This window comes from Furipterus horrens, unplaced genomic scaffold (genome assembly GCF_987537825.1).
Source record: "Furipterus horrens unplaced genomic scaffold, mFurHor1.1.pri manual_scaffold_7, whole genome shotgun sequence".
NCBI lineage: Eukaryota > Metazoa > Chordata > Mammalia > Chiroptera > Furipteridae > Furipterus > Furipterus horrens.
The window spans coordinates 107,539,759-107,556,277 of NW_028327177.1; the positions used below are offsets into that span (position 1 = coordinate 107,539,759).

A 16,519-nucleotide genomic window follows, 5' to 3' on the forward strand; every position below is an offset into this window, starting at 1 on the left:
ATATAAAGGATATATATTGTTACTATAAGTCAAATTGTGTACAAGTAGTAAAGTTATGCTACCAAACATACATATTAAGGTAAAAATTTACACTGATAGCTTTTCCTGTAGTGTTCAATGTGTGGACAATCCCCCCTGATGCTCCAACAATAGTCAGCCATCATATGTACATCCCATCTACCCTGATACCATGCCTCCATGACCTTCAAATCTTGGTGGAATCATTCACCTTGCTCATCACTGACTGCACCAAGGTTTTTTGGGAAGTCAGCAAGATGTCTATGCAGAAAATGCACCTTGATGTTCACGTTACAACCAAGCATTTTGAAGCTCTCCAAGAGTTTCTGGACAATTTCGGTGTAATTCTGTGCTCGTGTATTTCCAAGAAAGTCCTTGACAAGATTTTTGAATGACAACCAAGCATTCTTTTGAAGTTCTGACATTGTCCTGATGAAATGTTCATCTTTAATGAGCTTCCAAGTCTGTGGACCATCAAACACAGTGGCCTTTATCTTTTCAAACAACAGGCTAGGAAATGCCAAAATGAGATACTTGAAACAGTCTCCTTCAGTTGGCAAAGCTTTAACAAATTGCTTCATGAGACCCAGTTTTATATGCAGAGGTGGGAATATAATGTTCTTTCTGTCAACAAGTGGCTCATGTAGAATGTTTGGATCACCAGGTTTGAGGTCAGATCTTGGAGGCCAATTCAACTCCACCCAATGCTTCCCACAAGCTCTGCTGTCTCACATACACAGAAAACAGGGATACTCGGTATATCCATGTTGCTGACCAAGAAGGAAGCAGACCATTTGAAGGTCAACACGGGTGATCCAATTGTGCTTGTGATATTGCAACAGATCAATGACTCTCTTTATGTCTTCATATTCTTCACAAAAACAAACTGAATGGCCAACAGGGACTGCACAAAATAAATTGCCATGGTGGAGGACACACTTCAAGCTCTGCTTTGAACTGTCAATGAACAGTTGCCATTCAGTTGCGTTATAGATTGGAATTTCCAATTCCTCCATTAAACCATGTATGTTATGACAATACACAAAGCCACCGTCACTTCAAAAGTACAGCAGAAATGCACTTTCTTTTGACTGAAAGTAGGATGCCTTTGCTCCTTTTCCAAGCAAGTTTTTCTCATGCAGTCTTGATGCTAGGAGTTCTGAAGCCTTTTGAGATACTCCCAAATCTCATGCCAAATCATTCAGTTCATGCTGATCAAATCCCTTATGAACTGAGTCATCCTCAATTTCAAAATCTTCATATGTTGCTGTCACTTAGTTCTTCACCATACTCCTGTTTTTTGAAAGAGGGCAGTTCAATGAAAACTGACACTAGGGTTTCAGCTGAATGAGGCACTGGGCGTATAGCTGATGGTAGACTAGGATACTCTATTGTACATTTATTCTTTTAGTTATATCCTGATGTTTCTACTATACAAAAGTAACAGTCACTTGAATGATCTCTGGGCTCTCGTCAAACCATAGGTATACCAAATGGCAATTTATCACATGTTCCCTTCGCCCACATCAGTAAGCTCTCGACACACTGCTTGCACACTTTGTGAGGAGCCCAAGACTTATCTTGATCACCAACTTTTACTTTAAAATATGAAAAATAGGCTTGCCTGACAAATGCGCTGGTGTTTGTCCTTTGACTGGGAATGGTGAAACTGCCACACATAGAATAAAATGAATTAGGGTTGTTTAGGCACTTACGATGAGAAATAGCTGAGGTAGACATGATCTGAAGGAAAGGAAATAAGTACATATGTAAATAAACTAATAAATTCTGCTAACTCCTTGTATATAGACAAGAACTTGGACTACACTTTGGAATATGATTCACTATATAGAGCAGCACACAACCTCTCACCACACTGTCTCATGTGTAACTGAATAGCCTAGACAAGTATGAACCTGTCACTGATCTCCAAGGTCATCCCCCACCCCTCCCCACTCAAGGGAGGTTTGCTCTCAGCCAATAGGAGGGCACTAGTGCTTCCCATGATCCAGGCTCCATCCAGCCTAGAGTGGTTGCATTGAGATAAGCTGTATATAAAAAACTTGATGTGATAGAAGAAACTAACTGCAGTTTTGAAATCAGCATGCTTATTTAAGTCTAAAACAGCTGAAAAATCAAACTCAGCAGGAATTATGTTAAAAATTGTTCCCCAGTGAATAACCATGTCATTAAAAAATAGAGCTAGTGACCATGTTAGCTGGCTAGAGACATGCATTTAACATGACACCCCTGATTCTCATATGTAAGTACAGAATCTTGCTCTTAGAATTAAGAAAAAAAGAAAACAAAAACAACTAGAAGAGAGAAAAAGATGATCAGAAACAGAATGAATCAGGAGAACTCAAGGGCTGGTAGGCTCTGTAAGCGGCTTATACAGAACAGTGCCAAGCTGCAGGCAGGGCAGCAGGGGACGCCTCTCACCAGATGGCACTCTGGCGTATGGCCAAGCCCAGGATTGCCCTGGTCTGTGGCCCCAGACCCCAGTAGCACAGGCCTTTGGTTATTCTCCAGGCCTAAGAAAATGCTCTCAGTTTCTTCATTTTCAAATCTAAAAAGAAATGACAGGAACAAATTAGTGACTTTTAAAACCTATATCATCCACTGAATTATTAATTTTCAGGCACCCCTAGGGCAGTTAGAAGCATTTTGGCGCTTTTCCAGGGCCAGGCCTGACTCTGGGTCTGGCTGATGGACAGAGGGGGCAGCCTGCATGTAAAGGAAGGGGGACTTGGAGTTGGCCTTGTGAGCCGAGAGCGGCGGGTGGTTTGAAGAACCCATTCAGGGGAGCAGATGGAGAGAAAGATCTGAGTCCTGCAGTCAGCAGAGATGGCCTGCTGGCAGGGATAATGGGGTCTGGGAAGACTCAAAGGTCCCAGGACTCTGTAAGGAGGGCCCTTCTAAAGGATGTCCACAGTGGTTTCAGGGAAGCTCAGCCTCTTGCCCTCCTTTCACGGCTCTGCCCTGCTCCTCACCTCATAGTGCACAGTCCCCAGAGGCTGCAAGGTGGAATGGCACTCAGAGTCTTGTTCATACCGGCAACAGCCTCTGAGGGCGGCTCTGAGGTCAAGAAACTGAGGGTTAGTGAGGTAAAGGGACAGCTTCAGGGGACGTGGAATGCCAAGGCTTGAACTTTAAAATGAGGTGAGTAGCAGTGACAGAAGTAATTTTAAAATGTATTTATTTATTCAACAAGTCATCATTGAGGGCCAGCTCCCATGGTGGGGGCGGGGATGCAGCCATGCATGAGGAAGAAGGGCCTCCTGCTGGTGGCCTTCCCTGCCCATCAAGGAAGTCAGTGAGGACAGAACTCCCATCCCCAGAGGCCAGTCACCTACCAGTGTACCAGGGATGAGGTCTCAGTGGTGATTCCCAACTACCCAATCCTGATGATTCTAGGTATCTTAGCAGCAGTAGGATTTCAACTGTCAGTTAAAACAAGCTGTTCCCCGCAAATGGGAATTCCTTCTTTCCTCCTCTCTTCCCACCAGTGCTGGTCTCTGGGTCCAGTGCAGGAGCTGGGGTCTTGGGGGAAGTGGGGGGAGTCTCTCAGTCATGGGGCTGGTTGTACTGGGGGCCATGTGGGAAGCTGGGGACACTCCCAAGCTGAGCCCGTGGCCACTGCATGGCATCCCAGGACCCTGCCTTTTGTTGCTCTGTGTCAGGAGACCCTGACTGAGGCGCCTCCAGCACTTCAGAAATCTGGAGAACCCCCACAGAATACCCTGTTTCCCCACCTTTTGTTGATAGACTTGTCCACTGTTGCCCCCAGGGCCTTTGTTCTTTAATGGGGCCTTTGTGTTGCTCCGGCACCGTTTCTCAGGCATGAATCCTCTCTTCCACTTCACAGCCCACTGGCTTGTTGAGTGCAAGCCACCACCTGGCTCCACGGAAGAGTCACAGTATCACAGACTTGTGAAGCAGAAGAGATCATCGCATTATTGATTACAGAAGTGGTATGACCTACTCCAGATCACACAAGCATTTTGAAATTAGTTATGGGTGTAAATTATAGACCCCCTGCAAACTAGGATCATGGGTGAGAGGTGGGCTCTGGTTCAGACAGCTGGATTCACATCGAGGCTCCATCCTTAAGGGTTGAATTAACCCCTTGAGTCTTCCCTCATCTATAATCAAGGGATGGAAATGGTACATACCGACCATTAGTTGTCACATGTCTATATGTAATGATACATATCTATCATTAAGAGAATAAATGAGATAAGTCATGCACTGTACTTGGCACAGAGGAAGCATTCAAGCACCATTAGCTGGCATTGTTATTATTATTAATTATTAGCTCCCGACCCTCCCCTGACATGCTTGGTGCCTAGCCCTCTGAAGGACTTGCGCTGCTCTCCCCTGGCACCGTTTCTTTCCTCCTACCTCCTCTCCTGGTGGTCCCATCACCTCGAGAACTGTGGTTTCCCTTATCCAAACTACTGCTAAAGTGTATATGGACGTCATCAGTGGTATTCAGATTTTAACCTTACATTCTGCATAATCAAGAAGAGCATGTCTCCTCTCCTCCACGGTCCTGAGGCCTCTCTTAGGCAGCAGCATCACCTTATGTATATTGGCATTTTCCTTAGCAATGAGCACAGTGTCTTGCACAGTCTGGACTTGGACAAATATTTGTTGCAAGAATAAATGAATGACTAGACTCTTTTTGAGAATCGTAACATTTACTCAGGAACATTAACTCTAAGGAGGGGAGGGTTTTTTAAGTATCTCCTTTCAGTGGTGACTTGATGAGATAGAAGGAAATGGGACACTGCCCTCCCCTGCCTTTGCCCCCCACCCCGCTGACACAGTAAGAGCCTTGAAGGGGGTCACATTCCAGCCTTACTTGCAGAAATTGAGGACCAGAGAATGCAAACTGCTGAACTGCAGAGCCTGTCTGAGTCTCCCCAGAGACCACGGATCCATCTTGCAATCAATGAGTTCTAGGGTGGTCAGTGGGCAGGTGGTATGACCCTTCGATTCCAGAAACAAAGCCTAAGAATGCAAAGTACAAAGGTGCTTACACAATAAAAACTAATGCTTTGTGTTTTATTGTTACTTAAAAGTCAATTACCTTAACTAACTCAACATTTTAAAAATGAATTTGATTTTTTAAAAATTTACTTTAGAGAGAGAAAGAAACAGCAATCTGTTGTTCCACTTATTTATGCATTCATTGTGTTTCTTGTATGTCCCTGACTGGGGATTGAACCCATAACCTTGACATATCGGGACAATGCTCTAACCAACTGAGCTACCCTGCCAGCACTTACCTCAACATTTTTGCCTATAAGATAACTTTCTAATTACCCAAAGAGAAAATGGCATGAAATTAAATTATTTCTCTTAAAAATGAAGACTCGTTGAAGAACTATACGGGAAACACCAAGCTTTAAAATGAGATAAGATCGGTTATTATGGGATGAATTATGCCCCCCCTCCCCATTTCATATGTTGAAGTCCTAATCCCTAATATCTCTAAATGTAACTGTATCGGTAAATAGGGCCTTTAAAAGAGTAATGAAGTTGAAAATGAGATCATTAGGGTAAGCCCTAAATGAATCTGACTGGTGTCCTTACAAGAAGAGGAAATTTGGTTACAGATAAGTGCAGAGGGAAGGCCATGTGAAGACACAGGAAGAAAATGACCATTTATAAGCCAAGGAGAGAGACCTCAGAAGAAACCAACCCTGCTGACACCTTGAGCTCTGACTTCCAGCCTCCAGAACTGAAAGCATATTTCTGTTGTTCAAGCTGTGCAATCTGTGGTCCTTTGTTATGGCAGCCCTAGCAAACTAACACAGGTGTTGATATTCTAACCAACTAATTGTTATCCTCTCATGGTTGTGTTCTTTTTGGTAGAAAAGTGTTGCCATGCCAATCTTACCATTCGATAAAAATTATAAAAGCAAAATGATCTCACAAATGACTTATTTTCATAGTTATAGATATTATCAGAATGTAGAGGTCTGCTCAGAGCTAGAGTGTACAAACTCAGCAACTGGGAACCTCTCACATTGAAGCAGCTGGACTGGTGGCAACACATAAGCATTTGGAGCCGACTCAAGTTCTCTTGGTTCCTGAGTGGAGGGGTCAAGGCCAAGGTCATTGCGGTGGTAACGAATGATCCCAGTCACTGTTAAATCCCTACCTCACGGACAGGAAAGGGTATTTGAAATTACAAATCACGAAGGCTGCCTTTTAGCAGTTAAGAGTCACCACAACCCGAGGATTCCTTCAGTTCCGAATTTAAGCCTAAAGGAGGCTTTGGCGAGGTTTGGGGAATTTAGGGCTTTTGGAGGTAATGACACGTTGGTCAGAGATAGGATTCCAAATGATACCTTGGCTGAAAATAAAAAAGCACTTGCAACCTAAACTATAGAGCTAGGGCCTGGGGCCTCTCTGAGGAGAGAACGTGAGGCTGAGTGCTGGACGGATTTCTCAAGCTGTGCTTCTGGCCGAGGAGCCCACGTGGCACGGCACTGGCTCTGTTCATGTCGGTCGGTGCAGAGCGGGCTCTGCCAGGTCCTACAGGGCTGAACCCGTGGTTTGCAGCGTCACTCCCTGTGGCACAAGCACTGCTGCAGGCGGGCAAGACCCCAGACATCTGTGATAGACTCTCAGCAGCCTCCACACCACCCGGAGGACTTTTAAGGAAGTGCTGAGGATAACTTCTCACACGCAGAGACAGCACTCTGCTTCCAGCTTGAATGGACTAACTACCCTGACTCTGGATACAAACAACTAAAAATTCTGGTTATATATTTTAAATGTTGTTTTTAATTATTTTTATGTTTTGGTCAAATACACATGACATAAAACGTACCATCTTAACTATTTGTAGGCGTGCAGTTCTGTGGCATCAAGTGCATTCACATCATTGTGCGACCACCACCACCATCCAGCTCCAGAGCTTTTTCATCATGTAAAACTGAAACTCTGTGCCCATTAAACACATTCTCCCTGCCCCCCAGCCTTAGCAACTGTTATTCTTTCTGTCTCCCTGAATTTGACTCCTCTGGGACCCCATATAAGTGGAGTCACACAGTATTTGTCCTTTTATGACTGACTTATTTAACTTAGAATAAGTTCTTCAAGGTCCATCCATGTTGTAGCATGTGTCAGATTTTTTTTTAAGCTGAATAATATTCTATCGTATGTATATACCACATCCCGTTTATTCATTTGCTTGTCACCTTGGGTTGTTTCCACCTTTGGCTATGTGAACGTTGCTGCTATGAACAGAGGTGTACAAAAATATCTTTGAGACACTGCTTTCAACTTTTTTGGGCATATACCCAGAAATGGAATGTTTGGATTATACAGCACTTCTATTTTTAATTTTTTATGGAACCTCCATAGTGTTTTCCACAGTGGCTGAACCATTTTATGTTCCCACTGACAGTGCACAAGAGTTCCAGTTTCTCCACATCCTCACCAACATGTTATTTTCTGTTGTTTATTTTTTATAGTAACCATTTTAGTTGACATGAAGTGGTATCTCATTCTGGTTTTGATTTGCATTTGGTCATTTGTATATCTCCTTTGGAGAATGTCTATTCAAGTCTTTGCCCATTTTTTAAATCAGGCTTGTTGTTGTTGTTGTTGAATGGTAGGAGTTCTTTGTACATCCTGAATATCAACCCCTTACCAGATATTACCTTTTCACTCGGTCGATTGTGTCGTCTGATGCACAGAGGTGTTTAATTTGGATGTAGTCAATTCATCTAGTTTTTTTGTTGTCGTGTGGTTGTTGCCTGTTCTTTTAGTGTTACGGCCAAGGAATCATTGCCAAACCCAACATCATAAAACTTTTCCTCTGTGCTTTCTTCTAAGAGTGTTAAAAATACACAAATTTTAAAAATGCATTGCTTGAGCAGCAGGTTAATGAAGAACACCCAAAGGTCACTGACTGAGACAAGGTGGGAGCCTGGAGGAGTATGCAGGGCACTGATGCCAGCCTCCTTTTGAGAGCATCACTAAAGCAGTAGATGGCTACACATCAACTCTAAGCTAGTGGTACCTCTGGGAAGTAGATGAGGGAAAAGAAGTGAGATAAAGTTTTAGCTATTGTATTTGTAAAATCTGCAATTTTTTATTCCTTGAAAAAGTATATTTCATGAAATATACATGAATGCCTATTTTTTGCATTGTTATCTATTTGAAATGTTTCATTAAAAGTACATTTAAAAAAATTACTTTTTAAAATCATCACCCAAGGATATACTTATTGATTTAAGAGAGAGAGGAAGGAAGACAGTGAGGTGAGAGAGAAACATTGATCGGTTTCCCACCAAATGAGCCCTGACAGGGCATCGAACCCGCAACCTAGTCATGTGCCCTGACCAAGAACCAAACCTGTGACCTTTTGGTATACAGGATGATGCTCCAACCAACCAAACAAGCCACAACAGCCAAGGCCATTTTTTAAAAAAAGAAAACCTTGGAGCATATCAAATGAATTATAGCTAGAACACATGATACAATATGCTCATATTCAATTATAAGATTAATTGAATAAACATTTTTTAAGTGCATGACTCACGAGTCTGGCAATCTCTGAGTTGCTCAGATGAAGGCCCCAGATGCAGATCTGTTTCCCCAGCGTGTAACATCCATCTCGACTTGTCATGAGCAAAGATTCCAAGGAAATTGGTAGGATGCTTGGCAGGGAGTCATCAGGTCTTATAAGTATAACAGTGGAGTGTAAAAGAAAAACTGTAGGTGGACATCATAAAGAAACAATCATGTATCTGAATATGTGGTGAAAGACTTGTCATTAGACAACATTAGAAGAACAGTTTCAAAAACTATTAAGTTTGGAATAGGTGTGCATTGGTGCACACTCAACACAAATGTATGAAGTTCCTGACATCCATAGAGATTTTTCCAGAGGGTCACTATCCATTATTGGGTCAGGAAATCAATTTTGTTGCAACCAGGTGTTTTTCTTTAATAAAATAGGAAAGAAAAGAAATTACCTGAGTGTATTCTAAGCTATAAAAAATAATTGAAACTTATGTTAATGATATTCAGAACCAAACTGGAACCCAACCAAAGCAACCCACCAGTCCTTATACACTGGGTCATGATGCTATTGTATTTCTGATGGTGATTGTAATTTAAAATATATGGAAAACATGGCTGAAGGGACTATAAATTTGAAAAATGTTTATGATTAACTCTTATGATTTAGCGACGGATGCTAATGATAAGAACTACAATGGAAAAAAATTGGTAATTATTTTACCACAAGAAAGAAGGCTCTGTGAAGCTCCTTTCTTGGGATGAGCAGGGAGATGTGTGAGGAAGCCCAGAAAAGCAAATGTGAAAGAAAGGACTTAGAAAGACCTAGGAGGGTGGATGGGGAGGAGGAGAGTAGAGGAGGAGAGAGGGAGGGACTGGAGAGACAGCTGCTCGGGGAGGTGGATGCTTAGGTGAAAGAGAGGGATAGTTAGAGAGGAACTTCAGGTGGTTCTTTTTGAGGGGGGTGCAATTTTTTTTTTTGAGAGTTTTCATCATTAGTGGGTGTTGTACTTTATCAAGTGCTTTTTCTGCATCTTTTGATTTGATCATGTGGTTTTTGTCTTTCATTTTGTTTATGTGGTGTATTAAGTTTATTGATTTGCGAATATTAAACCATCCTTGCATCCCTGGGATGGATCCCACTTGATCATGGAGTATGATCTTTCTAATGTGTTGCTGGATCCGGTTTGCCAATATTGTGTTGAGGATTTTAGCATCTATATTCATCAGCAATATTGGCCTGTAGTTTTCTTTCTTTGTTGTGTGTGGGTTGGGGGTGTGTGCAATATTGTCACCCTTCATCCCCCAAAAAACAGTCAGGAAAATTATGTGTGGGATGGATTTGGGTCAAAGTTACCTATAATAATGAACTTTTTAATTTTCCTTAAGTACCCGCCCCAATCTAATTTTGTTTAATTTGTTGCCTTGTTCAGCAAACATAGACTGTCTTTCTGCACAGGTGATAGAAAAGTTGTAAAGTTGGCCAGTCTTTCTTTGGGGGCTAGGCTCCCTATACTGGTCTATCAAGGCCCCTTCCCAAGAGTTGACCATTTGGTTTCAGTGCTGGGTTCTCTTCTTCTCCCTTCACATCCGATCCCTGCATATAATCTCAGAAAAAATATGATATTGGATTTTTTGGAAACCCAATGCTTTTGGAGTTAGAATTATGTGCTTGCTGACCTCACTCCAAGTGGGATGGGAGGCACGGGTGATGCAGGTGTGGCCTGATGACAAGGAGACAGCAGCTGTCAAGGGAAAGAGACATTCACTTGGAGGAATCAAGTCAGGTAGCTGGAGAGCTGGGGCAGGAGTTCCTGCAATGAGGACACAGTGGTGCCCCTGGGCTGGGCTTTCCAGGTGTAGAGTTGGAGGAGGGACAGGTTGGCCCCCACAGATGTAAAGTGATGTGAGAAAAGGCAGGTCTGCTGGAGGACCGGGATGGGAATACTCAGCAGTAGGAAAAGTGTTGAGCAGGCCATTGGTGCCAGAGCCAGGCTTTGGACTTCAGGTAGGAACACAGAGGGGGCAACACCAGCAGCTCTGGGCTTGAGAGGGCTGAGGACCCATGTTCCTTGGGAGTAACCCCTAGTCAGTTCATTTCAGAGAAAGATGAGGAAAGGACAACATCCATTCACCTTCCTGAGAATCTGCTCATTGTTGAGGCTGGCTTGCAAGTCCCTTTGGATGGCAGGACACACACGCATCTGCCTCTGTGCACAATGCTTCTTGTATGTCTTCAGGAAATTTTGAAGAATGGGAACGATGGGCAGGTGTGCTCCTTTACTTTTCTGTTTTCCTTCCTTTTCTCTTGACATTGTTTTATAGTGTTAGATTCCACTTGGATCCTGAAAACAGTAACTGGCCCTGAAACCCAACACATAGATATCTTTTTAAGGAGCAGATTGCACCCTCCAAATTGGAAAATATTGCTGAACACACCTCTCTGAAAATTTTTAATTGCTTCATTTATCTTAAAATGGGAATAGGGAATTAAGATAGGATTGTTAAGTGGAATTTTTCAATTTCCAGTTTCTATATTCATGGATAAATGTTCTTTCTTTTAGATTCTTTAACATGAGGGCAATACCCATACAACTCAATTATAAATGAATGTAATTAATGTTAATAGTGGGTTCTAAATATTACCAAGTACATATTCATTTAGATATGGCATAATTCTCTTTATAGACATAACTCTCGCCAGGCAGTATATCATAGTGGTTAAGAACAGGCTTTGGAGGGCAGCAAACCTGAATTTTAGTCTTGTCTCCACCACTCACTGGGTGGGCCTTATATAAGTTATAAAGCCTCTTCAAGTCTCTGTTTCACCATCAGTAAAACAGATTTTGATTACCATAAGGATTAAGTGAGAAAATTTTATAAAGCACTCAGCACAATGCCTGGCACAGAGTGGAAATCCTCAATAAACTTTATTGTTATTATTGATGTTATTATTGTTCTGCTGGCTACAGGAAGTTACCCAATTAGTACTGATTTTGTCCTTTAAATTAACACAGTCCTGACGGGTCCCTCCATGTGATAACTTAAGGTAATGATTGGGTCTCTGAACTGGATTGATAGACACAAATGTTTACAGGAATTATTGGAGTTTTGCCATAGGAAAAAGTATCCAGCTAGAAATTATCTAAAAATGTATTTATTATCTTACATCAAAAGGGCTCTCCTTGGCTCTGGCTGGTGTGACTCAGTTGGTTAGAGTGTTGTCCTGTACACTGAAAGCTTGTGTGTTCGATTCCCAGTCAGGGCACACACCTAGGTTGCAAGTTCAATCGCTGGTTGGGTCGCAACCAGGAGGCAACCGATCGATGTTTCTCTCTCACATTGATGTTCCCATTTGTCTGTCTTCCCCTTCATCTCTCCCTAAAAGCAATTTTTAAAAATGTTCTTGGGTGAGGATAAAAAATTAAAATAAAGAAAGAAAAATTTAAAAAAGGCGAGGCGGGTGCTCTCCTTGTTAAATCTAGGTCTCGTGACCCATCTCAAAGAAACTAGAAAGAGACAGGGGCTGTTAAGAAAAGCAAACATCAGAAAGAATATCATTTCTTCCCTGACCGTTGTGGCTCAGTTGGTTGGGCATCCTTCCACAAAATAAAAGTTTGTTTTCATTTGAAAGTTAAACTAGGTCTGTCACATCATCAAAGATGCTTAATTTACAGGCAAGAAAAATGTTAAATGCCTTGCAACTGGATGTCTTCCCAATAAGACAGTCTCGCAGACTTAGAGACTGGTTTGTGGGTTATGCTGTGTAAATTAACGTGTGTGTTCTGTTTTCATAGGGCATAGGCCTATGATCTCATTACCTAAGTGATTGTCTGTACGCATAAGCCTCACTTAATCCTGTCTGCATCTATGCCTCCTGAGACTCAACAGTTTGGCTGAACTAAGTGGCTGGGTTGGTGAAGTATGGGGTGGTCCGAGGGCTTCACTTTAAAACTGGTTTCTCTTTTCTATTCTAAAGGCTTGGACAGAAAGGGCCTAGAGGTCTGAGAGGGGGGAAACCTAAAATAGTCCTCTCAGCCCAAACTTAGTGGGCAAAAGGGCTTTGGGCAGGTGTGACGTGCCTTGCACACCTTCCTCCAAAGAAGCCTTTTTTTTCCTAATGTGGGACAGTGAAAAATTAATCCCTGCCTTTTGTCATTTAGCGGTTATGGATTGAATGATGCCTTTTAACCCTGTTGCTAAATCTGTTGCCCCCAGAATACAACAAGGATGCCAGCCTGTTAAACCAAGCATGCGTGGTCCGAGGACAGCCAACTCACCTAGAGTCTGCAAGATCCTTCCCCATGTGGGAAGGCCACTCTCCCCCCAACCCCCACTCTTATTAGGGATTTCTGGACCCAAGGGTTGGTAGGATGATGACCATGTCCAGCTTGAAGCAGCTAGAAGAGCACAAGACCTTTGACCATTGTCCTTTATAAGATTATAAAGTGCCTTAAGTCTGAGGGGGGGAAATTGTTATTTGTTATTGTTATAAAAAATTAATTAATTATTTTAAAAAAGAATAATATAGGAAAGGGTGAATCCAAGGAGCTTGTATGCATGACCCATGGACATGAACTAAGGGGTAAGAAGGGTGAGATTGCTGGGGGAAGGGGGGGTACTGGGGGGAGGGGAGCAAAGGGGGAAAAATTGGAACTATTGTAACAACATAATCAATCAAAAAAAAAAAAGAGTGCACAGGCTCACAGGTCACCTTGGGCTTTCATTCCTTCAGCCCTAGAATCAGTCTTTTTTTTTTTTTAATGAGCTCTGATCCCTTTTAGTGGAAAATGATATTTAGAATCCAAGTTGCAAGGACTAAGTAGGCTCATTGCTACCAACAAGAAGGCATATTTTATTTTATTTTTAACTTTTTTTCATATTTTAAAATATTTTAATAAAGCAAATGTTTATGGGGAAAAAACGAATTTCTGCCCCAACCGATGTGGCTCAGTTGGTTGGGCATTCTTCCACAAAATAAAAGGTCACCCAGTCGATTCCCCGTTGGGGCACGTGCTTAGGTTACGGATTCAGACATGACATGTGGTAAAGGCAAGCAATCAATGTTTCCCTCTCACATTGATGTTTTTCTACTTCTCTTTCTCCCTACCTTCCCCTCTCTCTAAATTAAACACATAAAATCTTTTTTTAAAAGCACCCCTCCTTTGCTACCACTACCATCACTTCTCCACCTGCACCTTAGGTTTGTTCTCCAGTTGCCAGAGTGACATATTTCAAATGTAAAGCAGGTCATGTGAGTCTTCTGCTTAAATCTCTACAATGGTCTCCTATGACATTTATCTTTATGGAATTTTATATACACTTAACTATCAGTTATTGAGGGAGGTATAGAAATGTGAGTTTGCCTACTTCTGCTATTAATTATGTAAATTTTTATTTTATATATTTTGAAGCTATGTTATTAGTTGCCTACAAATTTAGAACTGATAAATCTTTCTGGGGGAACCTACCTTTTTGTTGTTCTTTAACATTCTTCTCTACCTCTAGAAATGCTTCGTGCCTTAGAGCCACAGCTCCCAAATTGTACTGAGGTGCCTGGAGGTGCTGCAAACTTACAGAACACTTCGGGATATTTGACATTTTCGAGGGAAACTCAGCAATGTCTGTTAGATGCCATGTGAGCTACATGAGGTTATTTCATGTTTTCAAATTAGATCACACTTGTGTCGGTATCCTACTGCTACATAACTAATTACCCTAACATGCATGAAAAACATTTTGGAAAGAGGGAATGAACCTAGCAGGATGAAGACTCTCAGGTACTGGGGCAAGGGAAAAATCACAAAATTATAGCTCTGGTTGAGACTTGACAGATGGTCTCATCCAGGGAAGCCATCACTAGGAGAGCCAACTGTCCCAGGACTTTGAGTGCTAAAACTAGGAAAGAAGTGGGCAACCCAGGATGGTTATTTACCCTGTCACTCCCCCTACCCATGGCCATCACCCGGCTGTAGCCTCAGAGTTCTGCTCTTGGCTTTGCTCCAGGAAGCTGCTGCAGAGCAACCAAATTGGGCAGCTACCGGGCGTCTCAGGCCTTGTCTAACTTCTTCTTTTACATATTAAAAAAATGAGCCCCTGGAAAGAAAAGGAAGGACTCACTCTGGCTGAGAGCAGAACTGGGCCTGCTGACTCCCATGCCTGTTTTTGGCAAGCATCCCAGGTGATGCTGATCATCAGGCAAGTGGCAAACACTGGAAAGGCATCATGGGAGACTATGCCGGTTGGTGGGGGCTGGCCAGGCTTTGGGTCTGGGGGGGTAATCAAATTCACTCCCCCAAACCATTTTCTTCATCTGTAAAAAGGGTGGGAATATTACCTCTTTGGCATTTGTGAGGATTAAATAAAATACCATGTGTAAAGCTTTTTCATCGGGAACATGGGGGTGATGATGATAAAGAATCAATATGAGCAATAATGAGTTAGTGCATGACAGATGCTCAGAACAGAGCTTGGCATGTAGTAAATAGTAAACACTTGGGTGGGAAACCTGAGATGCAGCTGGGATTCAAATCCAGCCAATCTCGCTCCAGAACTCAAATTCTTAACCATTCTTAGGTACCACCGTAAAGTACAGTTATGAACTGAATGTTTGCATCCACCCAACCTCTTGTATCGAAGCCCTAACCCCCCACTGTGGTGGTATTTGGAGAAGGGGCCTGTGGGAAGTCATTAGGATTGAATGAAGTCATGGGTGGGGGAGCCTCATGTTAGGGTTACAGTAGTCCCTCTCTATATCGTGGTTCACTTATCTCGGCCTCACTGTATCGCGGGATTTTAAAAAATATTATATTTAATTATATATCGCGGATTTTTCACTATATCGCAGGATTTTGCGGTACTGTATACATATGTTATTAAAGTTATGTAGGTTTAAGAATGTAGAATATGTTTAAGAACTTAAGTAGTGCTTATAAAAGTGTGGAAAAAGTTAATAAGGGAGTGGGAAAGGTTAATAAGGGACTGGGAATGGTTTATAAGTGTGTGGGAAGGGTTTATAAAGCCTTAAAATATATATAAGTACTAAAATAAATGTAAGGTCCTTACTTCGCGGATTTTCACCTATCACGGAGGGGTCTAGAATGTAATACCCGCGGTAAGTGAGGGAATACTGTAATGCCTTTATACGAAAAGACACCACAGAGCCCACTCCTTCGCTCTTCTCTACCCCTCTCCTTCTCCCCCCTCTTCCTCCTCCTTCTTCCTTTTCCTTCTCTAAGTCGTTGAGATGACCACCATCAAAAGCCAAGAGAAAAGGCTTCAGAATGAAACCCACCTTACTGGCATCTTGATCTTGGATTTCTAGTCTCCAGAACTGTGAGAAATACATGATTGTTGTTTAGGCCACCCAGCCTACATTATTTTGTTATGAGGGTCAAAGTTGACTAAGACAGATGCTATTTACAATATTACTGTTCACAATATAAAATATTTCTCACCAGCCTTTTCTAGGTATTTACAGAAGTACAAAGTATACACACATACCTTCTATAAATACTCTAAGACTCTCTTAAATCTTGATTTTTTTTTCACTTAATATTTAATCAGGAGCATTTCTGTATGTCATTTCCCTATACCCATCATGTGTGGCCCTGGTTAGCAACTACCTAGGTTCTCAAGGCCAGCACTGATTGGCTGATTCATTAACGAATATTTATCTATGCTAGGTTTTCTTCTCTCTTCTGACTGAGACTCTCCTGAAGATGGGACGGTGGTGGGGCCTTAGGGTGGGGGGAGATGAAGAAGAGGGGCAGAAGGCTCCTGCTGGCTGGCTGTCTCAGGGAGGAGGAGGGGGAGAAGAGCCCTGAGTGAGTCCCCTGCTTGTCCAGCTCCGACCCCTGCTGGCGCACCTCGGAGTGGTGCACAAGGAGAGGAAGGGCAAGAAGGGGCTGCATGCTGCTCCCCTCTCCAGGGCTCCCAACAATTTCCATGTATT

General features: G+C 42.4%; 1 pseudogene; it reads right to left on the reverse strand.

Annotated features, from left to right (window-relative positions):
- The window catches only part of LOC150005010 (uncharacterized), a 42,165-nt pseudogene extending 31,285 nt beyond the window's left edge, over window positions 1-10,880 (reverse strand).
- Between the last annotated feature and the right edge of the window lie 5,639 nt (window positions 10,881-16,519).